At 42.7% G+C, this 22,254-nt stretch overlaps 1 protein-coding gene across 1 annotated transcript in view; it reads right to left on the reverse strand.

Annotated features, from left to right (window-relative positions):
- Positions 1-22,254, reverse strand: part of crhr1.2.S (corticotropin releasing hormone receptor 1, gene 2 S homeolog) — a 54,725-nt gene that overhangs the window by 16,229 nt on the left and 16,242 nt on the right.

The raw sequence follows: 22,254 nt of genomic DNA on the forward strand, positions 1-22,254 counted from the left end.
CAGCAGGGGGAGCCCCCGCCTTACTTCCCAGCCATGCAGAACTCAAGCAGCTTTGTTTGTTTCCCTGTAGAGCAGTCGGTGACTGTGTAGAGATTTGTATTGGATTTTATTTTTGCCTTTACATCCCCTTTACTGTTTCCAACTCCAGCTGCAGGGACAAAGATCATGGAGCCAGATTTAAACAGATAAACTGGGATTCTATTTGGAGGATTATTTTGCTGCAGCCACTGGTTCTGCAGAGTTGGAGAAAGTTTGTATTAAACAATACAAAAACTATAAAATCCACATTAGATTACATGACAACACAGGACCCAGTGCAGTCTGTATATTCTGATTATTAATCAGTCTTGCTGTATCGGCTTCTGGCAGATATTATTTGACTTGTGCTGTTTTGATCATTTATAACGATCCCTAAGCAGCCCAGACCACACTGAGCATGTGCACAGTCTTGGTCTTGCAAAGATGTATAACAAAGTTACAAGATGACAGCCCCCTGTGGCCAACTTTGAAAGCATAAATCATTTGTTTGATTAGGCTTGTGGTGCAGTTAGTTCATGTTTATGTTTAGTATACAAAATACAGCATTTCTAGCCTTATTCTATTTTACACTATATTCCCCCTTGAAGGGCAGCATGCCACCCAACCATAATCTGAGGAGCACTGGGGACACATATTCCCATACGCATAATTCCCAGTACTCCGGTGCATGGAGGGTGTGTGCTTGTGAGGGTGTCAGGCACAGGGACCCAGTGGCCTAGGAATGCCCAAGGCCAAAATCCAGGCCTTGCTCCACTCATTTGGGGAGGTTGGCAAAAGAGCAGATTTTTCCCCTGATATGCGCACCTTGGGAGGCGAGGGCCACATCAACTAGATGATCAACACCTGCCCCCATACATGGGAAGATGATACCAAATCAGTCTAAAGGGCTTGAATCGTCATGTTAAATGTGGCCACCTTAATTCTGACTCTTGCTCTGAAATCTCACCCATAATCTGATGAGGCCCATCCCACTTGGATCCACACGGTTAAATTTGGACTATGGGGAGACTGTTATACAATATGCATTAAGAGGTGCAAACGCATTCTTATCCTGATTGACACCTTCAACCTGGGAGTCTGACAATGGATACGACGTTGGCTGCCGACCCTACAGTTAGAGAGCAAGTACGGGGGAAGCTGAATTAATATATACTGCTAGTGATGAAGTGGGGTACAGGGGTTCCTATTTAAGTGCAAGAAGAAAAAACACAATAGCTGAAGTATCATTTCTATAGTTGATTGAAGCTGCTCAGATGCTTCCAACAGAAGGTGACAATCACGGTGGGGGGGGGGATCTAAACAGTCGCAGGGAGAGCGGGAGATAAAGACAACGAACACAATGAGATTCAGCAGGTTTGACAGCAAATTGCCGGTGTGATGTCAACGAAGGAATCATTTCCAGGGAATTAATGGCGAGCGCATTGTTATAGGTTGTCTATAGGCAGGAGGCGTTGGCGGAGCTGAAACTGCTGACGATTTCAAGCTGAAATGATTCCATTATTATCCGCAATCATATTGTTACCCTTAAAGTATGGCTCATGATTATATACTGGCCTTAAAGGGGTTGTTCACCTTCAAATTCTCTTTTAGTAGGATGTAGAGATTAATTGGTTTTCAATTTTTATCTCTTGTGGTTTTTGAGTTATTTAGCTTTTTATTCAGCAGCTCTCCAGTTTGTTATTTCAGCCATCTGGTTGCTAGGGCCCAAAGTAGGGATGCACCGAACCCAGGATTCGGCCTTTATCGGCAGGATTTGGATTCGGCTGAATCCGTCTGCCCAGCTGAACCGAATACGATATTTTGACGCAAAACAAGCAAGTAAAAAATGTTTTCCCCTTCCCACCCCTAATTTGCATATGCAAATTAGGATTAGCATTCGATTTGGTATTCGGCCGAATCCAAAATAGTGGATTCAGATGGTGCATTCCTAGTCCAAACTACCCTAGCAAAGAAGCATTGACTTAAATAAGACATTGCAATGCGAATACGAAAGGAAAGAGTAATAAAAATTAGCAATGACAATACACTTGTAGCTTTACAGAACATTTGTTTGTTTTTTAAGATGGGGTCAGTGACCCCCATTTGAAAATTGGAAAGAGTCAGGAGAAGGGAAAATAATTAAAAAAAACTAGATGAAAAGTTGCTTAGAATTAGCAATTCTATAACAGAATAAAACATAACTTAAAGGTGAATCATCCCTTTCAAGTATTTCCTCTTCCTTGTTGATCGTAAGCTCCTATGGTGCAGGGACCTCATTTGAACTGTGCGTTGTTCTGGTTATCTTATTGGATTCTGTTACTAGACCGGCCTCAAGCCATGTTTCATCGCATTACCCCCATGTTTTACTGAACAGCCATTTTTTCATACTTTTTTTTTAGGGTTATCAAGAGGGGGGATCAACGTATAAACATTATACTGTAATTAATCGCCCAAATATTTGTTACATTGGACACCTATCCCAGAAGTTGGATGTTCAACCAAAAGTGGGGCCAGATGCCTCCCTCCTGCCTGACAGTTTCCCCCTACTGTCAGTCCTGTGGCTGCTTTGTTTATATTGTTTCACTGCAGCAGGACTGGGTGACTTGCAGCAGGAGGGTCTCATTAGATGGGATATTAAAGTGCAGCCCATATTGGTATCTGAGTGTCTTATTAAATGATATTCTGTGTATCCTACGGCTCTGAGTGTTGTCACAACCTCCGCTCTGCTTGTCCCCGCGTAGCTTTCCCCTGTGTTCTCTGACACTAACGGCTTCTAGAGGGATTCAGAGGATCACAATACTGTGACATCCATCTCCGTTACTCCATTAAGCCTTATTATTTATGGCTCTAATTGAGCTCACAGACAACAGGAGGACGGGGCCCGAGTAATAAGTTGCCGTCTCCTTCCCAACAGCACAATGTATTGCATCTCGGTGTGTGTGTATCAAGCCATGAGTTAAGCACATAATTAACCAGTTAGTAATATCTCCCTGTATTTAATTATATGTCATTAGCACTGAGCCCATTGCAAGTCGGTTATGGGCTGGAGTGCAGCGATGGGCGAATTTGTCCCGTCAATTTTGACTCCCGCAACCGGCGTCCAAATAATGTTGACGCGTGACAGTTTTGACGCTAGCGACTATTCCAATGCGCGTCCAAATTTTCGCTGGCCCATTTTCAGCGCAGCTCGGAATCGGAATCTCGGAAATTCGCAGCTGAATTTATTCGCCCATCACTAGGAGGCAGCATATTCAGATGATTACTTCGCTTGTTTAACCTCAGGTTACTGAAATCTTGCTGGACTAAAACTCTCAGCAAACCTCAAAACATTATCGGTTATCACTAAGGCAGTTGGGGGTTATGCTGTAGCCTCGGTGTAATATTATAGTGGGGTGAGCCAAAAACGGACAGTAATAGAATGCTACAGCCATAAAATGTGTAGAAATCCCACAGTTTGCTCATAGGCTTTATGAAGGGGATGCCAGAAAACTCTACTAGTGTATGCATTCCCCTGTACTAAGCATGATTCAGCAGGAACAGCCCCTTTAGTTTGTGTATAGCCTATATAGTGTGATACAGCATAGGTATTGTCCCATACTAAGCTCAGTTCAACAGGAATAGCCCCTTTCATTTTCTTGTAGAATGTACAGAGAGATCCTATACAACTATGGCAGCATAGGTATTCCCTGTACTAAGCACAATTCAGCAGGAACAGCCCCTAAGTTTGCTCATAGTCTGTACAAAGAGACCCAATAAAACTATGGCTGCATAGGTATTCCCTGTACTAAGCACAATTCAGCAGGAACAGCCCCTAAGTTTGCTCATAGTCTGTACAGAGAGATCCCATAAAACTATGGCAGCATAGGTATTCCTCTGTACTAAGCACAATTCAGCAGGAACAGCCCCTAAGTTTGCTCATAGTCTGTACAAAGAGACCCAATAAAACTATGGCTGCATAGGTATTCCCTGTACTAAACACAATTCAGCAGGAACAGTCCCCTAAATTTGCTGATAGAGATCCCATAAAATTATTAATATATATACATATATAACACTGGATTATGTGGTGTGTGCCATGCCAAGCAGCAAGGGTTAATCTCAGCCATCGGCATCATGCATGGATTCAGCATCCTATTCCAAATCTGCCAATCACTTCCATAGATATCCACTCGCACGCAATAGGGGCCCGTGACGCGTCTCCTCTCATCAGATCCAGTGACGCCAAAGAAACACAATTTGCCTTTTATTCTCAGACAGAGATAGATGAGCAGATTTGCGCTGTATGAATATGGATGTGCTGCCACTGAGGTGCTGTTGTTGGACTGAAATCCCAGCCGCTGGGAAGTTTAACCACATGTACTGGGGCACAAGCTGCCCCCCAATATTAGAGACCACCCCATAGGCAAAATGTACAGTATATAATGTGTGTATGGGTGAATGTCTATGTGGTTTCTGTAACTACAGTAAATGAAGGGCCCTGTATAGACTTTCCATATAAATATATATCATGTGTCACTTTCGGACGATTGTTGTCGTCACATAAAACCCCCATAACTTATGTTTATCGCTGCCGAAAGCTCCCAATATGGATTCCAGCACATAAAAAAGCCAGGCTGTAATTACCTTAGGTACAGAGCACAATAGAACCAGTCACAGTGGGTTTTGCTCTATGGCCGCCCCCGCAAGCAAATAACAATCTTTAGTTAACACTTAACTTGTTCCCCAGTCCAGTAACTCGTTCACTCATGGGCTTCTGTATAGAACTAAGGATTTTATCATTTATACAGGTATCCGATCCATTATCCGGAAACCCATTATCCAGAAAGCTCAGAATAAAGCAAAGGCCATCTAGCATAGACTCCATTTTATTTCTATATAATCCAAATGTTTAAAAATAATTTCCTTTTTCTGTGTAATAATAAAACAGTAACTTGTACTTGATCCCAACTAAGATATAATTAATCCTTATTGGAGGCAAAACCAGCCTATTAGGTTTATTTAATTTTTACAGGATTTTCTAGTAGACTTAAGGTATAAAGATCCAAATTACAGAAACATCCATTATCCGGAAAACCCTGGTCCTGAGCATTCTGGATAACAGGTCCCATACCTGTATATAGAAGCCATGAATAACCTGTCAAATATATAGTGAATAAAATACCCCCTATTGTAAAATATAAGGATATTATAAGTCACCGAGGAGTTCCATGACCGTATTAAACGACTTTATTTATTATAATACACAAGTTTTAGTTAGTCGCGTGACAAAAATGACATCACTACTCACCGTTTATAACTGATGACATCACTAGTCACCATTTATAAGGATATAATTTACAAGAGATTCATGGCTTTTGTGTATTATACCCCTATAAACCGTGTTTAGGGAAGCCATTGCCGGTGCATTTTAATCACTTGGGTCACATGACTCACCAAAATGTGTGTATTTTATATGATAAATATGACAAAGGGTGCAAGGTTTTCTACTGGTCTAATAACCCCTAACAGTAGTGTCTACTGGTCAGCTCTGTCACCGGAGCATCTGATTGGTTGCTATAAGTTACTAGACCCAGGTAGTGATGGGCGAATTTTGCGTGTTTAGATTCGCCTCGTTTTTGATGCCGGCATCCGTTTTTTGCTGTGGTTTCATAAATATATTCGTGGGAATACGCTGCAAATTTGTGCCTGGCGAGTATATTCCCACATCAGTGCCCTCCCCCACGGGCCCCCTAACCCAGCCATAACCCCCTCTGTCCCACCAGCGTGTACCTGAGCGTGTCAGTTCCTCATGCAGTCGGGCGCATGTGGGGGTCAGTAGCTAGGGTTGCCACCTTTTCTGGAAAAAAATACCGGCCGTCCTATATTCTTGCAGTTTTTTCCTATCAATAATATTGGCATCAACCATCATTTTCACCGGGCCAGGTGGCAACCCTATGCACAGCTAACTGCTGTCTTTGTGGAGCGGGTCTGGGCCTATAAGTGCTGAGGCCCACCAGGTTTTTTCCCAGCGTCCCACCGGCCCAGTCCGACCCTGAATGCTGGAAAACCTACAGAACTGGTGGTTCTCTGTCTGGAAAACACTGTAGTGGGCATTGGGCGTGGGTTGGTTGATGCATTTTTCCATTGAATAAAATGTGCTGCTGGAGGAAACTCCCCTTTAAGGTGGCCATAGACATAGAGGTCCGATGACGCCAAATGAGCGGATCTCTCCCCGATATGCCCACATTGAAGTGAGCGATATTGGGCTGATCCGATTGTGGGCCCTAGGGTCCAACGATCGGTTCATGATGGATCCGATACGGGCGGTGGGATCGTGGGACCTCATAGACGTACAGATGCGGCTGCGAACCAACAGGATTTTTTAACCTGCCCGATTGAGATCTGCCCGACTTTCGGACAGATATCGATCAGGGAAGCCCATTGGATGGCCCCACACAAGGGCCGCTAAGCTGATGACTCGGTCTGTATGGGGGCCTTGTCTCAAGCCCAGTCTCAAGCCCAGTGTTGGACTGGCCCAGGTGTCAGTGGTCTTCTTGCTTCTGACCATTTGGCCTATTTCATGGTCATTCTCTGTTTCTTTATGGGAACAAAGTGGCTTAATAATAGAAGAATAGAATATAGTATGTATGGAAAGAGACTAGGAGAATAAAGAGATTGAGTGAGGAGAGGAGTTATAATAGCTTGGAAAGTGGGCCCTCAGCCTTAGGTTTTCTGGTGGGGCATCCCAGTCCGGCACTGCTCAAGCCTAAGTGCAAAGAACAGATTTTGGGTGGCTATCTCCTTTAAGCTTTAGTCCTGGCACTTGGAGACAATAAGCTACAGCTGTCCAGGGTGCTCTGCATCTGAGGTACCTACTGGGTGGCTTAAACAGGCAGCTTCGGACTGAGGGGTCCAGGGCCCGCCGGAGCTGCCTCTTCTCTCTGGGCCCCACACACAGGGCAGGGTGGAGCTCAGAAGGACCAGGGCCCACCGGGTTTTTTCCTGGTGTCCTGCTGATCAATCCAACCCTGTACACAGGTCCATATCGTGTATACAAGGACCTTTATGTGCATTCAGCAGGGGGATCAAATACCTTGTCTGCTATAAAGCTGAAGGGAAGTGTTTTACTCTTTTAACTCTGAGCAGAGAAGAAAGTCTGAGGGCTGGCATGCTAACTCCTTCACCCCTGCTCCAGCTGACAGTTAGAAAGCTCAGGAGTCAGATACAGTGACTAGGCAGCATGCTGAGGATTCCGCAGCACGGAGAGCTGGAGCAATCAGTCGTACCTTTAAAATTGGGCCCAATGCCACGCAGAGAACACGCCAGCTCCCATCTGGAAAGACCTGGGTGTCTGCCAGCACCTACTGCATCTTAACAAGGGAGGTGGTGGGGGGGAATCATCTACTCAAACCCCCAAGGGCTCCGGTGCAGATAAACAGAGTATTTTATCAACTCTCTTTTCCTTAAAGATGAAGCCGGTTCCTTATTGTGCCGTAATTGTGATATATATTTAATTAAGCCAATGTAACAAGAGGACTGTTCCGGCCGCAGGCTTTTAAGCGTAAAAATAGAGGGAGGACTCTCCCAGGCGGTACGGACGCAAAAAAGATCAGGAATGATCTGTGCCTTTAACGAGGGGTTTTGTGTTCTAGCAGCTATCTGGTTGCTAGGGTTCACTATACCTTAGCAACCAGGCAGTGGTGTGAATGAGTGATAAAAAGTAACAATAACATTAGATCCTCACAGAGCAATATTTTTTGGCTGCCGGGGTCAGTGACCCTCATTTGAAAGCTGGCAAAAGGCAAAAGAGGAAAGCAAATAATATATTACAGAATAAAGACCAAAGGAAAAGTTGCTAAGAATAAAGCTTTGCCCTCAGACCCACCCTGATGCCCATTTTTAAAACCATTTTTAGAGCAGGATGCAACGTTTGAAACAGGTCTTGTAACCCACGGCAACCTAGCAAATGTTTTTTTATTATATTCTCCCAATGGTCTGACCAGACTTGAATCAACGTATAACTTAAAATGTTCTATAGATTGAGCCGAGTTACGCCTCAAAGTATATGTTCCATTCTAACATTTCGGAAAATTCTTCCATATAGCAGCAGTCTGTATTTCAGGGACAATGGCCTTTTATTTGTTTGTTCTGTTGCAGCAATTTGAAAGCACTTACATTATGTTCCAGTACAGTGGCAGCCTATAATTAACCCAGCAGCACCGCTAAGGAAAGTGGTGCATTTAAAATAAATATTGAGGTCCCCTCTCTGTGTCTGAATAACAAGCACTAAACATGCTCCCTGAAACAGGCACATCTTTACTTTATTGTGGACGGACCCAATCTATGTGCCGTTTATATACTGTATGGAATGAACCGTAGCATCAACGAGAACTGCACTGAAAGCAGAAACCTGGGGATGCTGTAGTCAACAGCATAGAGGCTTTTAGGTTGGATAGCCCTGCCCTCCTTTAGAGAACTGTATTATGTGCAGTCCTGCAGTAACATGGCTTATTTGTGTTCATAGACTCTACAGAAAGATGCCATTAAACTATGCCTACATAAATATCCTCTATACTAAGCATAATTCTGCAGGAACAGTCCCTAAGTTTGCTCATAGTCTGTACAGAGAGATCCCATGAAACTATGGCAGCATAGGTATTCCCCTGTACTAAGCACAATTCAGCAGGAACAGTCCCTAAATTTGTTCATAGTCTGTACAGAGAGATCCCATAAAACTATGGCAGCATAGGTATTCCCTGTACTAAGCACAATTCAGCAGGAACAGTCCCTAAATTTGCTCATAGTCTGTACAGAGAGATCCCATAAAACTATGGCAGCATAGGTATTCCCTGTACTAAGCACAATTCAGCAGGAACAGTCCCTAAATTTGTTCATAGTCTGTACAGAGAGATCCCATAAAACTATGGCAGCATAGGTATTCCCTGTACTAAGCACAATTCAGCAGGAACAGTCCCCTAAGTTTGCTCATAGTCTGTACAGAGAGGTCCCATAAAACTATAGCAGCATAGGTATTCCCTGTACTAAGCACAATTCAGCAGGAACAACCACTAAGTTTGCTCATAGTCTGTACAGAGAGATCCCATAAAACTATGGCAGCATAGTTATTCCCTGTACTAAGCACAATTCAGCAGGAACAACCTCTTAGTTTGCTCATAGTCTGTATAGAGAGATCCCATAAAACTATGGCAGCATAGTTATTCCCTGTACTAAGCACAATTCAGCAGGAACAACCCCTAAGTTTGCTCATAGTCTGTACAGAGAGATCCCATAAAACTATGGCAGCATAGGTATTCCCTGTACTAAGCACAATTCTGCAGGAACAGTCCCTAAATGTGCTCATAGTCTGTACAGAGAGATCCCATGAAACTATAGCAGCATAGGTATTCCCTGTACTAAGCACAATTCAGCAGGAACAGTCCCTAAATTTGCTCATAGTCTGTACAGAGAGATCCCATAAAACTATGGCAGCATAGGTATTCCCTGTACTAAGCACAATTCAGCAGGAACAGTCCCTAAATTTGCTCATAGTCTGTACAGAGAGATCCCATAAAACTATGGCAGCATAGGTATTCCCCTGTACTAAGCACAATTCAGCAGGAACAGTCCCCTATGTTTGCTCATAGTCTGTACAGAGAGGTCCCATAAAACTATAGCAGCATAGGTATTCCCTGTACTAAACACAATTCAGCAGGAACAACCCCTAAGTTTGCTCATAGTCTGTACAGAGAGATCCCATAAAACTATGGCAGCATAGGTATTCCCTGTACTAAGCACAATTCAGCATGAACAGCCCCTAAGTTTGCTCATAGTCTGTACAGAGAGGTCCCATTAAACTATGGCAGCATAGGTATTCCCTGTACTAAGCACAATTCAGCAGGAACAACCTCTTAGTTTGCTCATAGTCTGTATAGAGAGATCCCATAAAACTATGGCAGCATAGTTATTCCCTGTACTAAGCACAATTCAGCAGGAACAGTCCCCTAAGTTTGCTCATAGTCTGTACAGAGAGATCCCATAAAACTATGGCAGCATAGGTATTCCCCTGTACTAAGCACAATTCAGCAGGAACAACCCCCTAAATGTGCTCATAGTCTGTACAGAGAGATCCCATAAAACTATGGCAGCAAAGGTATTCCCTGTACTAAGCCCAATTCAGCAGGAACAGCCCCTAAATTTGCTCATAGTCTGTACAGAGAGATCCCATAAAACTATGGCAGCATAGGTATTCCCTGTACTAAGCACAATTCAGCAGGAACAGCCCCCTAAGTTTACTCATAGTTTGTATACAGAGATCCCATAAAACTATGGCAGCATCGGTATTCCCTGTACTAAACTCAATCCAGTAAGAACAGCCCCCTAAGTTTGCTCATAGATATTCCCCTGTACTAAGCACAATTCAGCAGGAACAACCCCCTAAATTTGCTCATAGTCTGTACAGAGAGATCCCATAAAACTATGGCAGCATAGGTATTCCCTGTACTAAGCACAATTCAGCAGGAACAGTCCCCTAAGTTTGCTCATAGTCTGTACACAGAGATCCCATAAAACTATGGCAGCATAGGTATCCCCTGTACTAAGCACAATTCAGCAGGAACAGTCCCTAAGTTTGCTCATAGTCTGTACAGAGAGATCCCATAAAACTATGGCAGCATAGGTATTCCCTGTACTAAGCACATTTCAACAGGAACAGTCCCCTAAGTTTGCTCATAGTCTGTACAGAGAGATCCCATAAAACTATTGCAGCATAGGTATTCCCTGTACTAAGCACAATTCAGCAGGAACAGTCCCCTAAGTTTTCTCAAAGCCTGTATAGAAAGAAAAAAATTACTCTAATTACACTTATATATATAAGAACAAGCAGAACAAAAATGATATTTTCCTGACTCAGACTGTGTTTTTTTTGCAGTTCAACTCTTTTCTGTAATTTCCATGATCAATTGTATTTGTCCGATTCTGTGGGATACGGCACATGAATGAACGATCAATAGCACAAAGCTGTGTGTGTAAGCTGTATTCATGGAACGCCGATGGGGCCCAGTGCAGTCTCATTTAGCTAATCAGATCACGGCAGAGGAAAGGTAGCGCTCCTTCTCTTATGTCTGTGTAACCCATCACGTGGCACCCGACTGAACAGGACTGACAGATAGATTGGTTGGACCCTTAGCAGACACATTTGGAGGAAGGATTAGAGGAGGAACTATAACTCTCAACACATTCACTTTCCCAAAAACATCTTGGGCACCAGTGGCTGTTAAGGTGGCCATACACAGAGAGATCCTCTAGTTGTTTTCAAATGGGCTGATCTCTCCCTGATATGTCCACCTTGAGGTGGGCGATCATAGGGGGGGGCAGCAATTGCTCTCTCTGCACTAGCGGAGCCAAAATTCCTATTTAAAAAACAGAATTTTGGCTCTTAAAGTAAATGGACTACCTCATGGCAGCAGCTCCCCTGTGTGTACCAAAACCCTTATGGCCACAGACTATGTTTCTAGGTAAACCCAGGCCATACGATTTGGCACCACAGCTCATAGGATCCTTGGACCAAGGCCCTGCCTATGTGAATATTAGACTGGGGATGGGACAGGCTTTCCAACTGACACCGGCCCTTTTCTCATAAAAATAGGAATGTATAAGTTTCATTTTAACAAGACTGTTAGCCGTCAGCATGTTCCGTTATATGACTCTGGATTTACTGCCCCGTCGTGCCATTAAACCAGGCGCAGTTTTAGATGCAGAAAGGGACATAAAATGAGTGATTTAGATGTTTCACTCAGCTCCGCCAGAGAGGCTTATCGTTTTATTTTTGATTTTGTGATGTGTACAGCTGGAGCCAACGATAAGATCTTCAGGTTTAGGAAGGCCTTAACTTTAAGGAGGAGATAAATAAATGTTCTGTAGTTGTGTTGTGCTACACATGTTTTGGTGGACTATAAATTCCCAGAACACAAACCATGATGGGGACCGGAGTTCAAGTGCAATTGGCAAACTCGCAAAGAATCGCCCCTGTGTAAGGTGCACGTCTTTCTGTGTTCTCCAAGGACAAAACCTGCATTGGACTGGACCTCCAAGGCTCCACCAGTTAACTTGACATAGACAACCCAGTCGTACACCAACCACTTAAAGACATTGCTAATTGTAAGTGTGGTCATATATATAGACATATATATATATATATATGAGTGCACAATTCAGTCTCAGCTAGACCCACCATGCTATCTCCTGGACTTCACCTACAACCTCTAGGTCCTCTATCTCTATTATGATACCACATTCCCTAGGCATAACTGGGTATTAACTGATTAACACAGGACCCACATTCTGATATAACCTCCCCCCTGCCTTATACCACAGACAATGCTGCCCCAAAGAACTCACCTCCTGAGGATAAAGACATTATGGACCAGCTCTACCATTACTCTGCCGTCTCTCCTAGACAGGACCTATGTACTTGCTTTCTATTAATACACAGGTCAGACACAACAAGCACTAAATTGTTAATAAAAAGGGCTCCTACGGAAGCTCCAGAGAGGACTGTGGGTTAATGAGTGGTGGCTCTGGAGATTAGGGCTGTGATGGATCATGCACAAGCAGCAGATGTTCCAACGATTAAGGGGGATAATGCAAATTTGCTAAGGGGCAGCTGCAGAGAGGCCTCCCACGTGTACAGCTCATGGATATGAAACCCCTGCTGACATATCATATCTCCCTGTTATTATTTGCTGTATTAATAGCTGCTCCCGTATTAATCCTTTCACCCGCAGCCAGGTCTGTGTATATGGGCCTAGCCCACTTGCCCACTGATATTGCTGTCTTTGGCTTTCCCCATGACTAAATGTAGGCGGTTTCTACAGGTTCTATGTGCTTATTCCAAGAGGACTAGTGGTAGTTTTAAAAGTTTCTGTAAGGATAAGATAGAAATGTACAGCCTCTGACCACCATCCGTTTATGAACTATAACTCACAAACTCCACAAGTGTTTTGCTATCAAAAGTAATAGGACAACATTTGGACAGATGCAAGAGGGACTTGCCTGAGAAAATCATTCATCCACTGTGTGATTAAGGGCTCCCATGCCAAGAACCAGACATCCTAGGTCCAAGTCACACTTAAAGGGATGCTAAGGACCAGAGGCATGTATTCAAGTGACATGGCCACCTACCCCAAATAACTGGCAATCTACCCCAATCTTGCTTAAGTATGCAGTGGCCCACATGCATCAAAAGGCTAGGGTGCAACAGCATCAAGGTGTACCCCAGCTCATTGAGACTGTGGCAAGGGTTGTCACCTCTTCAAAGGGATTGCACTTGATTGCACCTTCTTGATCATGCCATCCCCAATGTCACTATACACCCTGCAAAGTCATCAACCTGCACCCTTTGTCCAAGTGTTGGCCCCAGCAAGGTGGCAACCCTACTGCAGTCAGCATGTTGGGGCCAACACTTGGACAAAGGGGACATGTTGATGCCTTTGCAGGGTGTGTAGTGACATTGGGGATGGGGCATGACTGTAGGCACAGGGGTCTCAGTGCAAATGCGGTGCCCTAGGCCCGTAGTGGTCTCGTTTTTCAGTGCTTTCATTCTCTAGATTGCAGGAGACTAATCATAACGATGGGTTGACATCGGTGACTGCACTGGTTTAGCACCTCCAGTAGTTCAGCAACTCAATGTTTCCACTCTGGCCCCCTATCCAATTGCTGTTTCATCCATTTTTTAAAGGGCAAATAAAGATTTACAGTGACAAGCATGGCATTTATCCCCCCACTTTGCTCAGAGCAAGGTCAGGCAGATCACTTACAGAAATGCAGCGTCATTTTAAGCTTTCTTGCTTCTCAAAAGAAGTCCAATTTCACCATCAAATCAGGCCCTGAGCCCCTTTAGACACAAACAGAGCAAAGCTCTTCCTATATTTACTCTGGTCATTTTTAATTCTTAATTCTTTCCAGGCTTGATGCCAACACCTAGGGGCTTATGCACAAATGAGGAGTAAAGTAATAGAGGAGTAAGGAAGCTTAATGGCATAGTATTGGGGTAACTGGATCTCATAATCCACTGTATTGTCTATCAATATCTGGGAGACCAAAGCTGGTAGGATGTGCTGCTCTAGATTTCTTCATTATTTACATGGTGTTTTTATTGTGCTCTATTTGTGACATTAGCAGATCCAATAGCTAGCGAGCGAAATATATCATATATCCTTCCATGTTGTACCTCTGAATTAATATCCACATGCACATCCACATTGCATGTCACGGGCACATTAAAGAGCTAAGGGAGAAACAAGTATTCCAGGGAAGCTCATCTGCATAATGACATAGGAGTGATGATAATGAGCTCTGAGTGCAGCGGTGCATTAGCTTATGAACTCCAGTGTTTCACAGGAATATAGGAAAGTGTAATGCATTAGAGAAACATTCATTATTAAAAGAGGTGACTCCTCAGTTAACAGAGCAAAATAAATTCATTGTCTCCAGCTGCTTAGTTTCTTGCTATGCTCCCTGGTTATTTTTTAGAGGGGTTGGAGGCAGAGTAGAAGGGCTTTTTGGACAAAGTATGTTTGAGCAGCAACATTCAACTTGTTGGGAGTTGTACTGGCAGTTGGTTACCATAACTCCCTACGATACCTGCATTATTCCATTGTTACTATAGGCAAAACTCTCCCTACTATACCTGTTATCCCATAGTCACACTCCCTGCCCAGAGACTATTATCCACTGTTACTATAGGCACCATCTCTCCCTACTATACCTGTTATCCCACAGTCACACTCCCTTCCCAGAGACTATTATCCACTGTTACTATAGGCACCATCTCTCCCTACTATACCTGCTATCCCACAGTCACACTCCCTTCCCAGAGACTATTATCCACTGTTACTATAGGTACCATCTCTCCCTACTATACCTGTTATCCCATAGTCACACTCCCTGCCCAGAGACTATTATCCACTGTTACTATAGGTACCATCTCTCCCTACTATACCTGCTATCCCACAGTCACACTCCCTTCCCAGAGACTATTATCCACTGTTACTATAGGTACCATCTCTCCCTACTATACCTGTTATCCCATAGTCACACTCCCTGCCCAGAGACTATTATCCACTGTTACTATAGGTACCATCTCTCCCTACTATACCTGCTATCCCACAGTCACACTCCCTTCCCAGAGACTATTATCCACTGTTACTATAGACACCATCTCTCCCTACTATACCTGTTATCCCATAGTCACACTCCCTGCCAAGAGACTATTATCCCACTGTTACTATAGGCACCATCTCTCCCTACTACACCTGCTATCCCACAGTCACACTCCCTTCCCAGAGACTATTATCCACTGTTACTATAGACACCATCTCTCCCTACTATACCTGCTATCCCACAGTCACACTCCCTTCCCAGAGACTATTATCCACTGTTACTATAGGCACCATCTCTCCCTACTATACCTGTTATCCCATAGTCACACTCCCTGCCCAGAGACTATTATCCCACTGTTACTATAGGCAATATCTCTCCTTACTATACCTGCTATCCCACAGTCACACTCCCTTCCCAGAGACTATTATCCACTGTTACTATAGACACATCTCTCCCTACTATACCTGCTATCCCACAGTCACGCTCCCTTCCTAGAGACTAGTATCCACTGTTACTATAGGCACCATCTCTCCCTACTATACCTGCTATCCCACAGTCACATTCCCTTCCCAGAGACTATTATCCACTGTTACTATAGGCACCATCTCTCCCTACTATACCTGCTATCCCACAGTCACACTCCCTCCCCAATCCCAACATTGTTGTTATAAGGAATTATTTGCTTTTGCCCATACTTGTAGTAAAGAAGAAAATATGTTTAACTAAATAATTCTTTTGAACACACATTTCAAAAACCCCTTTTGTAATTAAATTATTAACCCAACTCATTCACATTTCCCATTCAGCTGACAAACAGCAAATGACAAAATCCTCTCTGATGAAATGTCCTCAGAAAATGACCAGAAAAGCTTACACTCTATTGAGAAGTGTTCTTACATGTAGTGAAAGCCAAGTAGCTTCAGGGTTTACAATTGAAAGTACAACACTTTCACCCAGGGAGTGTATAATTTTAGTGATACTCAATGCAGGGAAATGGACTGGTTCAGAACCTTTTATATGTGTAATAGGAGTCAGTAGCATCACTAGTCTTATCCAGGGCTGCAGAAGGAACATTAAATGAAAAGCCACACAGATAAGAGCCTGTAATAGCTATGTGTGCTGACCAAGTGCCCATAATGGCTCGGTGCTTTAATAGAGCTTTCCAGTGATGCGCCGTCACATTCTAAAAAAGCCAATGCACTTATTTTTGTTTAAAACAGTATCAAGCTCATCATCCCATAAGTGATATACAATGCAGATAAATGTTCTCACTGAACAAGCTAGAAATGTATTACAGCGTATGTAGGTTAATAGGGGGAGAACTTGAGAGGATAGGGATTTCTGTAAGAATCCTCAGTAAATGCAGATGAGCCGAGAAGATGGGAGAAAAATGCAGTAAAAACATAAAAGAGCTTGAGCAGGAATTCAGGAACCATGAAGATGCCCCATTCTGACTCAGGAACCACAAACGAGTGACAGAATTGGCAATAATTGATTTGTGGTGAGCAACATGACGTTTATAATGGCGACATGAAAATTCCCTACAGGTTGTGCGGTTGGTCTTTACCTTAATCTGCGGCTACAGGGAAGCTTTAACTCCTGGATTTGGTCATGGAAATAAAGATCAAAATTAATGTTATTAGAATATATGACCTCTCACCAATGATTTCAACCTGCGGTCACTTCAGAAGTCATATATATATATATTTCAACGTACCCCAGCAAATGCATTTTACTATCAGTTTTTCCACAAGCCACTAGTCCTGACAAACTCCATGTCTTGGTATTTAAAGGTTGAGTTGTCCACCTTCCCCTTGCATACATTTCAGCTCAAATATTTCATCTAAATTGCACCTGCAACCTGGTAGGGCAGGGTCACCCAATGGGGCAAAACCGATTCTGACCTCTCAGCTCTTAAGAAACAGAGTCAGACTGGGCCGGTAGGACACCAGGAAAAAGCCCAGTTGGCCATGGCTCTTGTGGGCCCCACAGGCCTATACCCGCTCCTTGCCCAAATCTGCGACTGCTTCCCCTGACCTTCCTGTCTTGCCCCAGTCACCAAAAGAAGAAAGGTACACACATATGAGCAAGGGAGGGAGGGGCAGTCAGGCTGAAGGTAGGTTGTGGCAGGGGCGTGGGGCTCAGAGGGGGGCCCCTGAGACAGCAGCCCTGGTGGGTCCTGGGCCCCCCCAGTCTGACTCTGTCGAGGAACAACAACTAGAACTGAACATCTGAAGTCCTACAAGTTGGATAACACTGATATGAAGCAGCTCTGTGGTTATCTCGCTCTATACATGACATTTTGCCCTTACCATTTAGCTCTTTCTCATAGCCAGGATTTCCCAGAATTCCCTTTTGTACAGAAAAAAAATAAATAAATGCAGCTGGAGTTAATGAATGTAACCTTATCAAAATGTCATTTTCTTCATTCGTTCCATCCCCCAGGGCCCTATGGAATACGCATGCCATCTGTAACACAACTCTTTGAAACATGCTCAACCCTCATCATACCTTCATCGTCTTGGCCAGTGCCCAAATGCACAGTCGTCATTCCAGCCACTGCCTAGTTGCTAGGGTCATTGGGACCCAAACAACCAATTAGTTTAACCTCCACTAACCAATTAAAACAGCAAATATAGAATTATAGCCCATTGCATATTGTATTACATTGCCAGCATCATGTAAATGTTAATTTAAGGTGAATATGCCCTTTAACTCACAGACTTAAAGGCTTTTCATTTCTCAAGGTCTTTAGTTCATTCAATCCATCTTCTTAATTGCCTTTATTTCCTGGCATCCGTAACCCATCCTTCTACTGGAACTGCCAATTCCTCAGCAACTTTAGCAGCGCCACTTCCTTGTCTCTACTGCTCTGTTATCTCTTGCCCGAAGGCTTCATGGGGGCCACCATGAGTTAAATTAAACGAGTTTGCATATGAATTTGGAAACAGCTAGTGGGATAAATGCAAACTTATTGATGGAAATGGTAAGTGGTTGCATTTTGGAGCACAGAAACTCATATTGCATTTTGCTAAGTTATTTTATATACAGTATATATGTAAGCAATGATCCCAATAACAGTGGGAGCCAAATGGTAGATTTTGATCTATCAGTAGTTTTTGAACTAATGACTAGTAGATTGGAAAATACTGCAGCTGGTGCTCAGTTTGAGATCCTTTCGGAGAGGAAGTCAATTTGCTCTTCTGCATTAACCTGGAAGCCCAGCAGTAAGGGTAAGAGTTAGGCATAATGTCCATTTGTTCTCCTCGATACACCTGAAAGACCAGTTTGATGGACATTTAGGGCAAGATTTAGGGATGATGCTATTTGCTCTCCTAGATACACATGAAAAACATCTTGATGGTCATTTAGGGCAAGATTTAGGGATAATGTTTATTTGCTCTCCTAGATACACATGAAAAACATCTTGATGGTGAATTGTTGCAAGTTTTAGAGATAATGCCTATTTGCTCTCCTTGATACACCTAAAAGACCAGCTGATGGTCAGGGGCCTGGGGTCCGCCTGAAGGACTGTAATGGCAAGTTACACCTGGTAGCTCAGCTTAACATTAAGTTAGGGCAAGGTTTGCTCCTCTAGATAATTTTGGAATTATGACTGAATAGCTGATACACCAATAACTTCCTTATCAGGAAATTGTTATGCTGCAAGCCATATTCTTCTTCTGCTAACATAATACTTGCAAACACATTATTAGTCATATCTTCTTCTACTCCTATTTAAACAATCTCCAAAATTTTGTAAATCCTTTCCTCTGTGGATGACTACACCATTTACTATATTGTTTTTGGACCATCAATCAAGAATCCTACTGAAGCCCTCTACTATGCTAACATCTTCATAACCCTCAAGCTCCAAGATCATTTCCATCTATGCAATTGTATTTGAGCCCTAGCTCCTGTTTTTGGTGTGAACATACAAATGTGTCACAGGCACTAGACAACTCACAACCCCTTGTATCAGCAGGCTTCTCACTTACTCCTGTAAGTATCTCACACCAGTAGGATTCATCCTCCCCTCATAAAAGCAAACGTGTTTCATTTGCACCTTCACCCCCTAACAGATTTTACAACAACCCTCTGAACATTAACTTAGCATGAGATGATGGCACCAGCCATGACACCAGTCAAATAAAGGAGGTAAAGTAAAATTAAAGAAGGAAAGATGAATGGAGTTAAAAGAAGAAAAATATAAAACCAAAACAACTTTGGGACTAGCCCTACTTCGAATCTACCCTAGTCTCCCAGGCAGATAATAAATATACCAGATGGGAGGATTCTCAGTATTAGCCCTTAGCCAGGATATAATACATGACAGCAGAGCACTTTGAAAGCCCATAAAACATCTGGTGTTGGTATTCCGAGAATAGAGCCTAAGCCAATATATATTAGGTTACTCTCAGCATACGGCCTCATTAACACTACAGACTAGGAGCCAACTCAGTTGGACCAATTCCAGCAGCACACAAATCAGATTGTACTGGATCTGAATGCAATTGCATGTGGAACTCAAGTCAAGTCAAAAACATGTGCAAATTATGATTTTGGATGCAAATCTCCATGTCATAGTTCCAAGGTACTTAAACCATGCTGTTAGTTGTGTCAAGATGTTAAGATGGGTGCAGGTTGTATCTAGCATTTTCAGAGTGACAGTTGAGTGACTTCTGAAGCACTCACTCAAGGTGGCATTTGCATCCAATTGACTGGGTGTAAGTTTGGTACATTTACAGAGGAAACTCTTTGTGGGAACCCAGACCCAGGGTGGTAGTAGCTCCAAGGTTGCATTGCGTCAGGAGACACAGTTGGGCATCATTTATGAGAAGAGGCAAGATGGCCACATTCTAGTTCCTTAATGAATTGCAGTTCATAGAAAAGCCCATCGTGGGCTTTGATTTTTATAGTAAAATTCTTAGATTTAAAATAACCTTCACCTACTCAGCAGGGATATCTTTTGCCAACCTTATTTATGCAAAGAAGGATTTCCCAACCCATGGTCCTTCATCACTTGTTGCTTCTTCATCATCATAACAAAAGAGGAGAATGTGGTCAAGTGCACAAGATGCCACCAAGAGCTCTGGCACAACTAAAAAAGCTAAACATGGCATTATACAGTCATGGTTTCAACAGGAACAGCTTCTTGTAGGCTAGACACAGTTCTGCAGGAACAGCCCTCTGAATTTACTCAACTGAGAAACAGCATGTGACTGCCTACTCAACTGAGAAACAGCATGTGACTGCCTACTCAACTGAGAAACAGCATGTGACTGCCTAGGTATTTCCTAGTACTACCCCACTCATAAACGGGATATAATTACTCTATTTCATCCCCTGGATAATTTCACACAATCAGGTAATTAACATTAATTGAAGGCTATTGGAAACCACATCCCTTTGAAAAATGAACCTCAGTTAAGCATTATTTAAAAACAGGCAGTCGCTCTAATGATAAATAATAATCAGACAAGCTATTTGCCTAGACCTCATTAACTCCGCTCCCTCATGTCTCCCCTACTGTCTCTACGGCAGTTTCATCAGCAGAGATGGCAAATATTTGAGAAGCGCTTCAGTAGATACAGATAGCAGCAGTGCCTGCAGTCATTGATATTGGTTCAGAAAAGGAAATTAGCACTTGAAAACGGTCAGGATATTTTTATACCTGTACTGTGATGAAAGAAATCCGTAAATATAGGGTATAACCTAATGCTAAAAGGGGTCGTGTCTTTACATATTCATCCCCCTTTTAATAATCTCATTTAATCTGAAACATATGTTAGTGCTGTATTAATTGCTTTGGCATTAGAGATTTCCAATGTTTATTAATGTTGAAGGGTAATGGAACACAGTGTACTTTCAAGTAGCTTATAAATGTGGTGCCATATTGACCCCTATTGAATAGCCTTAAACTTGCTTAAAAGCGTCTTTGCCAGTGTTTGCCTGTTGACATTTTTCGGCTGTTTTGGTGCCTGAGATATCAATAGGCAAATTGTCCAACAACTATTATAACCAAATTAAGCTGGCACTCATGGTCTACCATTTAGTCAAGAGTAGTATCAATACCAAGTATTGTAATGACCAATGAAATGAAAAATGAAAGAAACCAACCAGTAAAGGATTAGTCTCTTGTAATTTTTATTTACATTGGTCGTTCAGATGGTAAATGGGCCTTCTATATGGGTTTATTCAGCCTATGACTATGTGCAATAGAAGTACGATCCTTTATGTATGTAACCACTTCACGGTTATGTGTTAATAATGTGTTAACCAATCAGTAAAGGATTAGTCTCACAATTTTTCTTTTCATTGGTCAATCAGGCTGAAAATGGGTAGTTTGTTCAGCCTATGACTATGTACAATACAAGTGGGAAATGCGTAAGGCTGTGTTTCTTTTATGTGTTAATAATGTGTTGACCGACCAGTAAAGGACTGTCTCTCACAATTTGTATTTTCATTGGCCAATCAGGCTGCAAATGGGTATTCTGCATGAGTTCATTCAGCCTATGACTATGTACAATACAAGTGTGAAATGCGTAAGGCTGTGTTTCTTTTATGTGTTAATAATGTGTTGACCAACCAGTAAAGGATTGGTCTCTCACAATTTGTATTTTCATTGGCCGATCAGGCTGCAAATGGGTCTTCTGTATGAGTTTATTCAGCCTGTGACTATTTACAATACAAGTGTGAAGCGCGTAAGGCTGTGTTCCTTTATGTGTTAATAATATGTTGAATCCAAAAAACAATTCTTACTCAGCTGCTGCAGTCTATAAAGGCCTGTCAAAAAAGGGCCAAAAAGATGCTGGAATATAGCCCCCAACTCAAAAGGGCACCCAAGTCAAAAATCCAAAGATATATTCCAAATCAATTCTCTCAAAGTTAAAAAGTCACTCTTTATTCAGCATAAATATTAAAAACTAGGCATACAGACCAATTGATACTCCGCCTTACGCGTTTCGCACCCACTGGCACTTAATCTTATGCCTATGAATAAGTGCCTGTGGGTGCGAAACGCGTAAGGCGGAGTATCAATTGGTCTGTATGCCTACTTTTTAATATTTATGCTGAATAAAGAGTGACTTTTTAACT

The sequence above is a fragment of the Xenopus laevis genome, chromosome 9_10S, assembly GCF_017654675.1.
Source record: "Xenopus laevis strain J_2021 chromosome 9_10S, Xenopus_laevis_v10.1, whole genome shotgun sequence".
NCBI classification, from domain to species: Eukaryota; Metazoa; Chordata; class Amphibia; order Anura; family Pipidae; genus Xenopus; species Xenopus laevis.